Source organism: Homarus americanus, unplaced genomic scaffold (genome assembly GCF_018991925.1).
Source record: "Homarus americanus isolate GMGI-L3 unplaced genomic scaffold, GMGI_Hamer_2.0 scaffold8148, whole genome shotgun sequence".
NCBI classification, from domain to species: Eukaryota; Metazoa; Arthropoda; class Malacostraca; order Decapoda; family Nephropidae; genus Homarus; species Homarus americanus.
The window spans coordinates 305355-315851 of NW_024721643.1; the positions used below are offsets into that span (position 1 = coordinate 305355).

At 42.1% G+C, this 10497-nt stretch overlaps 4 non-coding genes across 4 annotated transcripts; 1 reads left to right on the top strand and 3 right to left on the bottom strand.

The window, feature by feature from the left end:
- Positions 1 to 65: 65 nt before the first annotated feature.
- On the bottom strand, positions 66 to 138 carry Trnaf-gaa. Its single transcript has one exon. It is a non-coding gene; the product is annotated as a tRNA-Phe (tRNA).
- Positions 139 to 620: 482 nt separating this feature from the next.
- On the top strand, positions 621 to 693 carry Trnak-cuu. Its single transcript has one exon. It is a non-coding gene; the product is annotated as a tRNA-Lys (tRNA).
- Positions 694 to 2539: 1846 nt separating this feature from the next.
- On the bottom strand, positions 2540 to 2612 carry Trnaf-gaa. The gene has a single exon. It is a non-coding gene; the product is annotated as a tRNA-Phe (tRNA).
- Positions 2613 to 4875: 2263 nt separating this feature from the next.
- Positions 4876 to 4947, bottom strand: Trnag-ucc. The gene has a single exon. It is a non-coding gene; the product is annotated as a tRNA-Gly (tRNA).
- Between the last annotated feature and the right edge of the window lie 5550 nt (positions 4948 to 10497).

Genomic DNA, 10497 nt, shown 5'->3' on the forward strand with positions numbered 1-10497 from the left:
TAAATGTGACCATACATACTGTAAAAGATCATGTAACGTTTACAGGTACAAAAAAATATTATAAATGCCCAGACCCGGGATCGAACCGGGGACCTTTAGATCTTCAGTCTAACGCTCTCCCAACTGAGCTATCTAGGCACAGAATTATTGGATAAATCACCTGTCGAATTCATGTGGCACTGCAGCCCTCAGGTTTTAAAACATTGTAAATCACCTCCAGTTTATTTCACCTGATTAGTAAACATCTTAACGATACATGAAGGGGAGGGGGCGGGGTGGTTAATCGTAAGGAAAAATAATGTAATCTTGGGGACTAATGTCCGGTGATCCCACTTTGTTCTCAACTCCCCAGGAAGGGAAAGTCACTTCAACAGGATAAAATTACTTAGTAAATTAAGACTCATTCAGCTGGTATCACCTGCTGAACCTAACACTCGATTGTTAACCATCGTTTGAATACCTGCACAGTCTAGTACATACAAGACCAATGTGAACTTGTATGACTATGTTAATGAATAAATATTTATGTAAATGCCAGATAATTTATTAGTCCTACAGAATCGCAAACATTTTTATATTCCAGCTTTTTCAAATATTTGTACAAAGTCCAATGTAGTCATGCCCGGCTAGCTCAGTCGGTAGAGCACGAGACTCTTAATCTCGGGGTCGTGGGTTCGAGCCCCACGTTGGGCGAATATGTTTTGGCATTATATGTTTTCCAGTTTCATAGACCTGACAACGGAATGTAAAGAATCCACCTGATTTAACACACTAATTCCTTCAACGTGATTTAAATATCATGTCGAGTGTCCTTACACTCGTTTTTATGCCTAAATGAGTCCGGCCAGTGGATACTCCTCATCTCCCTCATCCCGTCGTAATTTCCCTTGTAATATTTTCACCATGGCCTGGTTTTGTTGTGACCTAAGTATCACAGTTAAATTTGAATGACAACATCACATGGTGGCTGGTGCTAACTGGGGCTAGATGTTCCAGTTTGGCCACCATACCCTCCTCGGGTCTTTAACATGTTGGAACAGAAAATTATCTCTCAGAGTTTCTACAAAAAGAGTAGCGGGGTTATTTAAGTCATTTTAGTCATTCATAATTCAAATGTTATTTATAATTGTTTATTTCATACCGCTTAACAGCTTCCTAGCCATTCGGGCGATCGTTCAGTTCTTTACAACCTGCAGGAAGAAACGGTAGTATCCGGTGAATCATGCGATGGTTGGTAAGGTCTAACTGAATAACACCCTTCTCGCATGATCCGAATCCGGGTTCAAACATGGGACAATGAAGATAAGCATTTGCGTTGACACCTCTGTACATCTTAAGTTTAACATTTAATTTGGTCCATACCTAAAGAAGAGCCTTTCATATTTGTCGGTTCACAAAGCAAATGATGTATATTGAAAATTAAAGCAGCTTTGCGATGGCCGGGAATCTAACCCGGGTCAACTGCTTGGAAGGCAGCTATGCTCATCACTATACCACCATCACTTAGAATTTTACAAACTGGAGTGAGCAAAACATACATTTGCCTTCGTCAAGAATTAACTAATTCATATGAAAGCTCCTCCACCTAGAGGTAGCCCAAACTGGGAAGATGACAGATTAAATTCCATTTTAACGCATTATTTAGCATATATTTCACATTCGTCAAATATTCCACAAATCCCTGTATGGTTTGTAGTTCTCAGCCAAAGGGCAAATTAAGCCGTATTTTAGGTCTCAAGGTGTTTTGGTCTTTTAAGACCTACTTGCTGTTTTCGGTCTTCTTGGATCTCTATTGCCGCTTCCTGATTTCGATGTAAATGAAGGTGGTTTGAGGTTATTGTCCTGTATTATTAGGAGCCGATTGGAAATAAACTAACGGCTTTCTTGGGTAAACTTAAGTAGAATCGACGTGCTGAATGTATACCGATGTTGATATTGTAGGGTTTCGTGATGTTGTCTCGCACTCAGGATGGGTTGCAGAAGGGAAACTCTTATATGGTGGTTTTCTTATATAAATATATTGTAAGTACAGTGCGGTGCTGGGGAGTTGCTGTGTGGTGAGGAGCTTGCTGAGAAGAGGTGTTGCGGGGCTGTAGGTTGAATGGCTTTCACGGCAAGGCTGGGAGCTTTAAATCGGAGGTCCTCCGGAAGTAACCGTCGCTGATAGCCGGCCCAGCTCTGTCAGACCACGAGGCTTTGGCTGGGAAACTCGAAAAGGGATCGGCTGGTCAGCGACAAACGGCAGTGGCAGTTGTAGGGGAGAGTATCCACTACAGTACACTTGTACTGTGCATATTGTGAGCCAGTGTGAACTTGTATGTCGATTATATAAAATGAAGATCTACCAGTTAGTTACTCGTATGTATAGATTTTACCTATATATTAAGGTCATTAACATCACTAATCCCAAGATATAAATATCTTTATACTTTAACTAAACCAAGAGCCAAAACACGTCATAACACTGTTAGAACCAACGAAAGAAAGGTCGTGTGGTGTAAATTAATCAAAGGTGATGTTAGAGTATAAAAATGAGCACTGCCCAGACCCGGGATCGAACCGGGGACCTTTAGATCTTCAGTCTAACGCTCTCCCAACTGAGCTATCTAGGCTTGAGATTTTGTCGAAAGGGTTGAAAATGGACTGCACCCAAATTTAAATTACTGCTGTTGTATATACCTTGACTTTATCTTCGCTGCTATTGGCTTGTTAGCCATTCGGGTGGTCTGTCATTTCTGTCCATCCAATAATGCAGTCTCGTGAAATGTACTTGAACATGCGCCAATGTTGGTGGTCTGGTCTTCGACCTTAATTCATACTAGCTCAGAATTACAGGGGTCACCTTGAGTTATTTTTTTCCTTTTTTTTTTTAAACTGAGGCATGTTACTGTAAATACGGTACCAAAAGACGTCTGACCGAAAGAAATCAAAGACAAAACATTAGTAGACTAAATGGCTTTTTATCCTCTTCACCAATGATCGGCACGTTAGCCGCTTGGGCGATCGGTCACGTCTGTTATATTTCTTTTTCCTTTATCATCATCACCAATTGATCGGCTCGTTAGCCGCCTGGGCGATCGGTCACGACTCTGTTACTTTTCTTTTTCCTTTATCATCTTCACCAATTGATCGGTTCGTTAGCCGCTTGGTCACGTCTCTGTTACGCACTGTTGGCAAGTACTGGGCATGCACCGGCTCCTGAATGTACCTGAACCTGCTCCAGTGGTCAAGTCTGGTCTTGAAAGAGCTCACACTCGGTGCCGTCACAACACGTTCTGGTAGATTGTTCCAAGAGTTCACAACTCTCACTTCGAAAAAGTTTGCCCTCACAGTTTTCTAGATCTGCGGCTTCTTCAATCTTGAGCTGTGACCCCTTGTGGGGCGAGCGTCCGCCAGCTCCAAGTAAGGACAATCGACTGAGTAGTGCCCCATGAGATGCTGATACACCTCAATTAGGTCGCCCTTTGCCCGTCTGTAGTATGAGCTAGGCAAGTTCAGGCGCTCCAATCTCTCAGGGTAGCTGAGGTGCCGAAGTGCAGGCACCAGTCTGGTGGCCCTCCTTTGAACATTTTCAACCAACTGACAGTCCCTAGCATATCTCGGGGATCAGACGGAGTGACAGTGTAGGGTTTCGTGATTTTGTTTCGTACTCAGGATGGGTTGGAGAAGGGAAACTCTATACGGTGGTTTTCTTATATAAATATATTGTAAGTACAGTGCGGTGCTAGGGAGTTGCCGTGTGGTGAGGAGCTTGCTGAGAGGTCTTGTTGGGTGTTGCGGGGCTGTAGGTTGAAGGGCTTTCAAGGCGAGGTTGAGAGCTTATATAGGAGGTCCGTCGCTGATAGCCGACCCCGCTCTGTCAGACCACGAGGCTTTGGCTGGGAAACTCGAAAAGGGATCGGTTGGTCAGCGACAAACGACAATGGCAGTTGTAGAGAGTATCCACTACAACAGTACTCCAGATGGGGAAGCACTTCACTCATGAAGATCGTTACGAGGGACCTTATAAGACCCAATAATTTATTTGCCTTATTTACCTTCTTCTCGCAATGGCCCGAGAACTTCAGCTCATTGTCAACATACACACCAAGGTCCTTCTCACATTCAGTCCCAAATAGTGCAGTTTCTTCATCTCGTTGGGACATATTATGATACGCCTCCTTACCGTTGGTACGCCCCAGGTGTATCCTCTTACACTTCGTGACATTGAATCTCAGCAGCCATTTCTTCGACCATTCTTGGAGCTCACAGAGATCCTTCTGCAGGTCTTCACAGTCCGCACAGTTCTTGATTTCCCGAATAACTTGGCGTCATCGGCAAACTTTTGTATGGAGGAGTGTACAACGTCAGGCATGTCATTTATGAAACAAACAAACAACAGCGGGCCCAATACACTGCCCTGTTGTACCCTGCATGTGACAGGTACAGATGATAATTTCGTGCCATTAATCACCTCACACTGCTTGCGGTCATGTAAAAAGTCTTCTATCCACTCTAGGACATTTCCCCAAATTCCGTACCCTTCCAGGTGTTGTATACCTACAAGGCAGTATCTACAGTCAATCAAAGATGCATCGACCCCACCCTGGCTCTCGTACTTGCAATACTACTTGGTTTGTTTATTATTGGCTAATTGCCAAATCTCATCATGGACCACCACGATGTGTATCATTACTTCTTTCCGCAATTGTACATAAAAGGTGTTTAACCAGAAATTATCTTGGGCAGTATATTAATATATGAAATATTGTTTACGTTTCTTGGTTAGACGTGTGCTCACGTTGGTCACCAACATAAATCATTTTGGATAAAGGTAATCTACGTGTTACGTTGACAATTTGTACAAACTATTATCAATGATAAAACAGATCAATTTGCGATGGCCGGGAATCGAACCCGGGTCAACTGCTTGGAAGGCAGCTATGCTCACCACTATACCACCATCGCCATATAAGAATACGCTACTTAACAATACTTTATGATAGAGCATTAATGATGTCTATGCACAAGATAAACGTAGTTTTTTAGGTAAGTAGGTAGATTTTTATTTTGTTAAATTGCCATACAAATTCATGATGATGGCCCCTGTACATAATCAGTAAAGATAAACAAGTAATAACTAATCACATCGAGTCAAACCAATGATATCCCGCTTAGATTTATAGACATATTTCATCTTAGGTTAACTACCCCAACGTAACCTATCCTAACGTAGCGTCAACTAATCTAACCAAACCTTTCAAGTAACGTTAAGGTGCAATCATCAGGTGAAATAAGCTCGGGATGAATACGAGCCCTCGCTCCGATTTATTTATTTATTTATTTTATTTTTTCACTTTTACTTTATTTACTTTTATCCTCTTCGCCACTGATCGGCTCGTTAGCCGCTTGGACGATCGGTCATGTCTCTGATTACTTTTCCTTTTCATTTATCCTCTTCGCCACTGATCAGCTCGCTAGCCGCCCGGGCGATCGGTCACGTCTCTGTCACGCACTGTTGGCAAGTACTGGGCATGCACCGGCTCCTGAATGTACCTGAACCCGCTCCAGTGTTGGTCAAGTCTTGTCATGAAAGAGCTCACACTCGGTGCCGTCACAACACTCTCTGGTAGATTGTTCCAGGAGTTTACAACCCTCATTCCGAAAAAGTTTGACCTCACAGTTTTCTGGACTTGCGGCTTCTTCAATCTTGAGCTGTGACCCCTTGTGGGGCGAGCGTCCGCCAGCTCCAAGTAAGGACACTCGACTGAGTAGTGCCCCTTCAGATGCTTATACACCTCAATTGGGTCACCCCTTGCCCGTCTGTAATATAAGCTAGGCAAGTTCAGGCGCTCCAATCTCTCAGGGTAGCTGAGGTGCCGAAGTGCAGGCACCAGTCTGGTGGCCCCCCTTTGAACATTTTCAACCAACTAAGTCCCTAGCATATCTCGGGGATCAGACGGAGTGACAGTACTCCAGATGGGGAAGCACTTCACTCTTGAAGATCGTTACGAGGGACGGACCGTCTAGATATCTGAACGACCTTCTTATAACACCTAATAATTTATTTGCCTGGTTTACCTTCTTCTCGCAATGGCCGAGAACTTCAGCTCATTGTCAACATACACACCTAGGTCCTTCTCACATTGTCTCAACTAGTGCAGATTCTTCATCCCGTTGGGACATATGATACGCCTCCTTACCGTTGGTACGCCCCAGGTGCATCCTCTTACACTTCGTGACATTGAATCTCAGCAGTCATTTCTTCGACCATTCCTGGAGCCCACAGAGGTCCTTCTGCAACTCTTCACAGTCTGCTTGGTTCTTAATTTCCCGAAATAACTTAGCGTCATCGCCAAACATTTTTATGGAGGAGTGTACAACGTCAGACATGTCATTTATGAAACAAACAAACAACAGCGGGCCCAATACACTGCCCTGTGGTACCCCACTTGTGACAGGTACGGCTGACGATTTCGTGCCATTAATCACCACACACTGCTTGCGGTCATGTGGAAAGTTTTCTATCCATGCTAGGACATTTCCCCGAATTCCGTACCCTTCCAGTTTGATTTTCAGCCTTTCATGGGGTACACTGTCGAAAGCCTTGGCAAAATCTAGGTAAATACTGTCGATATTACCACCCCGTTCCAGAATATGGGTCCAAATATCCAATACCTTGAGCAATTGTGTTAAGCAGGAGCGCCCCGGCATAAAACCGTGTTGGCAATCTTTTATAGGGTTTTTCCTATTAGATGTTCCATTGCGGCATCTCTGAAAATACTCTCAAGTACTTTACATATTATGCTGGTCAGGCTCACTGGTCTATAGTTGTTCGTGGAGTGACGATCGCCCTTCTTGAAGATAGGACTCACATAAGCCACTTTCCATTCACTGGGGACCATTTGTTCATCCAGGCATTTACAAAACAGGATCTTCAGGGGCTCGGCAAGCTCGTTGCATAACTCTCTTAGCACTCTAGGATGCACCATGTCAGGGCCGGGACTCTTATGTACTTTTAGCTTGTACAGTTTATTTCTAATACCCTCTTCTGTGAACACAATGTGGGTCAGTGCTGTGTCGAACCGTTTGTCCTCAAACGCAGGAAGGTTAGTTGCATCCTCTCTTGTGAGCACCGAGGAAAAGAAGCTGTTCAATGCCTCAGCTTTAACCTGGTCAGAATCTGCGTAACTACCATCCACAAGCCTCAGGTCTGATACTCCTACTCGCGTTTTCAATTTCGACTTTGCATAGCGGTAAAACGCCTTTGGGTTTGACTTGACCTCGCTTGCAACCAGCCTCTGGAACTCCTTTTCAGCCTTTCTATACTCTATCTTTGCTTGGTTTCTGGCTCTTACATACATCCTCCTGTCTTGCTCATTGTTTGACCCAACCCAAGTCGTGAATTTCTGGGTTTTCTTCTTAATTTTGTCGACCGCCGCATGGTTTATGTGTAGGGATCCCCTCGTATTCCTAGAAGCACTGGGTTTGGTCTTGGGTATATATTTATCGATCAAATGGGTCACTTTACAAGTTATGATATTCAGCGTAGTGTCTGTTTTCTTGTACCTTAATGAGTCAGGCCAGTTGATACCACTCATCTCTTCCCTCATCCCATTCTAATTTCCCTTGTAATATTTGCACCTTGGCCTGGCCTTATCCTGAACTAGGTAATAGTTAAATCTGAATGACAACACTGTATGGTGACTGGTGCCAACTGGGGCAAGGTGTTCCAGTTTGGCCACCATACCCTCCTCGTTCGTTATGATGAGGTCAAGTGGCTTGGGTGTTTGCTCCCCTCTGTAATGTGTCGGGTCTCTAACATGTTGGAACAGAAAATTATTTCTCAGAGTTTCTACAAAAAGAGTAGAAGGATTATTCAAGTCATTTGGGGTGGACTCGTTTCTCCAGCCGATGTCGCCATAGTTAAAGTCCCCCATGATAAGGAGGTGGCTAGGGTTGAGCATTGCCGCGTTATTTATTAAGGTTCTTAAGTTCCTTTGATTTAGTGGGCCACAGTTTGGGGATCTGTAGATACACCCGACGATAAGTAAGTCCCCTCCCCTTAATTTAATTTTACATCACTTGGACTCTTCAAAAACATCCTCTCCCTGTACCCTCGCCTGGCTGGCTCTAAGGTCTTGCCTAGCATAGATAACCACACAGGTTACTGACCCACATCAAAGCCTGGGGGCGAAAATATAATAATAATAATAATAATAATAATAATAATAATAATAATAATAATAATAATAATAATAATAATAATAATAATAATAATTATTATTATTATTATTATTACCACCACTATCATTTTAAAAATTAATGACATTTCTAACCACACCTTGCAAAGTACAGTGTACTTAGCAAATGCTGCAGCTTCTGAGAAAGGAAGGGGGCCGGAGTTACTACCAAGAGCAGAGACATTACCAAGAACAAACTCCGGCTTGAATGTCATGTACACTAATACTGACACGTCCCTTGATAGGAGAGAGGAGTTCGAAACACTACTGAAGGCAGCTAATTAAAGGAAGGAGACTTACTTATTGTCGGGTGTATCTACAGATCCCCAAACTGTAGCTTACTAAATCAAAGGAACTTAAGAACCTTTAATAGACAACGCAGCGATGCTCAACTCTCACGACCACTAAAAACGTAAAATTAGATATGATATAAGATATAAGATATAAGTTGAGGATATATTATGGAATGCATAAATAACAAGTACATCTAAGCAAGGAAAACTTGACAAGGTACCGTAACCGCACTTGTCCTTTGTACTGTATATCACACTCACTGGACAAGAATCCACTAGCCTGAAACTCCCTTTAAGGTTCTGGTGGTCCAGTGGGTACAATCACTCTCATGTCATCAAAGTGCTGTATCTTGTCTTTGAAAGGGTCGTATTACACCATGACGCTTCAACAAACTTGCTTTCATTGGTATCAGATATCAAAACAAATACTTTCTGTTTAATATGTTGGGGAGTCCGGGGGGTGGAGCTAGGAAGTTAGGTAAGGTTAAGCAAGTTTCTTTGGTTGGTTAGATCTGTAGGTCTCTTTGACAATTACTCATAAATGGGGATTTTCCAGAGAAAATTAATGTCATTTAAACAAAGCATACCAAAATACACCAGAAAATTTTATTTTCCCGTAAAATATGAAGGGGATGTTTTACGAATCTTTACCAAGGCAAATTTTACCCGGACAGATATCTCAAAAACATGTTGGGCATGTTAAAGGCAGGTTCTCCTCCACTATTACCTTTATTTTAACCACACACTTAGATATATTTCACCCAAACTATACCAAGTAGCGCATGAAATCGTATGACTAACATGAAACGATATTATAATGGCTACCATTAATAAAAATAATTGTACAGTACTCACCACGTTTCCCAAGCCTCTTTCAGTCGAATTTAGATTTTTTTTACTTTTACTTTTACCCTCTTCACCACTGATCGGCTCGTTAGCCTCATTCGAAAAGCTACGTGCATATGTTGCAGCCATACGATACCATGTAATATACGTATATATAACGCCAAAGCTCACTTCACTGAAAACCAACAGACTGAGACCTGGTGATCAGTGGTCACTAGTCTTGTTCACTTTACTATACTGCCGCTGCCTCGCTGCGTTGTGCCTTCCCAAGTATTTACATTTGGTTTAAAACACTGCTAGTTAATGTATTTTTTCATAAACTAGAAGTATTGTAAACCAAATAAGAAATTAAAATATAAATACATTTCAGTTGAGATGGTTGGGGGCTGGTATTCATTTCCCTAACAACTTGTTTGAATGTCTGTACAAGTTTCCATGTAACAATTCGAGAACGCAAACATCCTGGTACGCCATTACACAATAGATATTGTGATATAACAATAAATGAATGAATATTTAGTATTAATGTTCACCGCTTAAAGTTGTTCTCTCCCATTCTTAGGGTAAATAAACAAATATTTCGGTTACTGAGTATTCTGGACAGTCAGATCTGATCCCAGAATTTTCATCTACTTGGTGAACTTCATGAATTGGACTGTTGATATTATAACGCATTATTGCATTACTGCAATGTATCAACCATTAATACATTGCAATGTCTCTGTGATATCATATAAACCCACTCTGTAATTGTACACATCTTTTTCTATTCGTTCTTTGGGCAATCGTCTACTCGGGTAAACTGTTTCATACGATTCCATGACAAAAACCCAGTGGACAAAATCCCAGCGGACAAAATCCCAGCCTCTAATCCCAAAAGTGGACAAAAACCCAGTCTTATATAAGATTAATTAATAAGATTAGGTGTAAAGACCATTCGCCTGTTATCATATTAATAATATATTATATTATATTGTATTAAGGTATCGTATACAATTTTTATGTGTGGCAGAGCTCAGAAAACCTTTGAAGAACGCCTTGTCAACTTGTGTTCAGATCGCCAATCCTCATCTAAAAGTGTAGAGGAGTTCCTACAGGGTGTTGGAGCATGCATTCGTTTCAAGTGATTATTCATA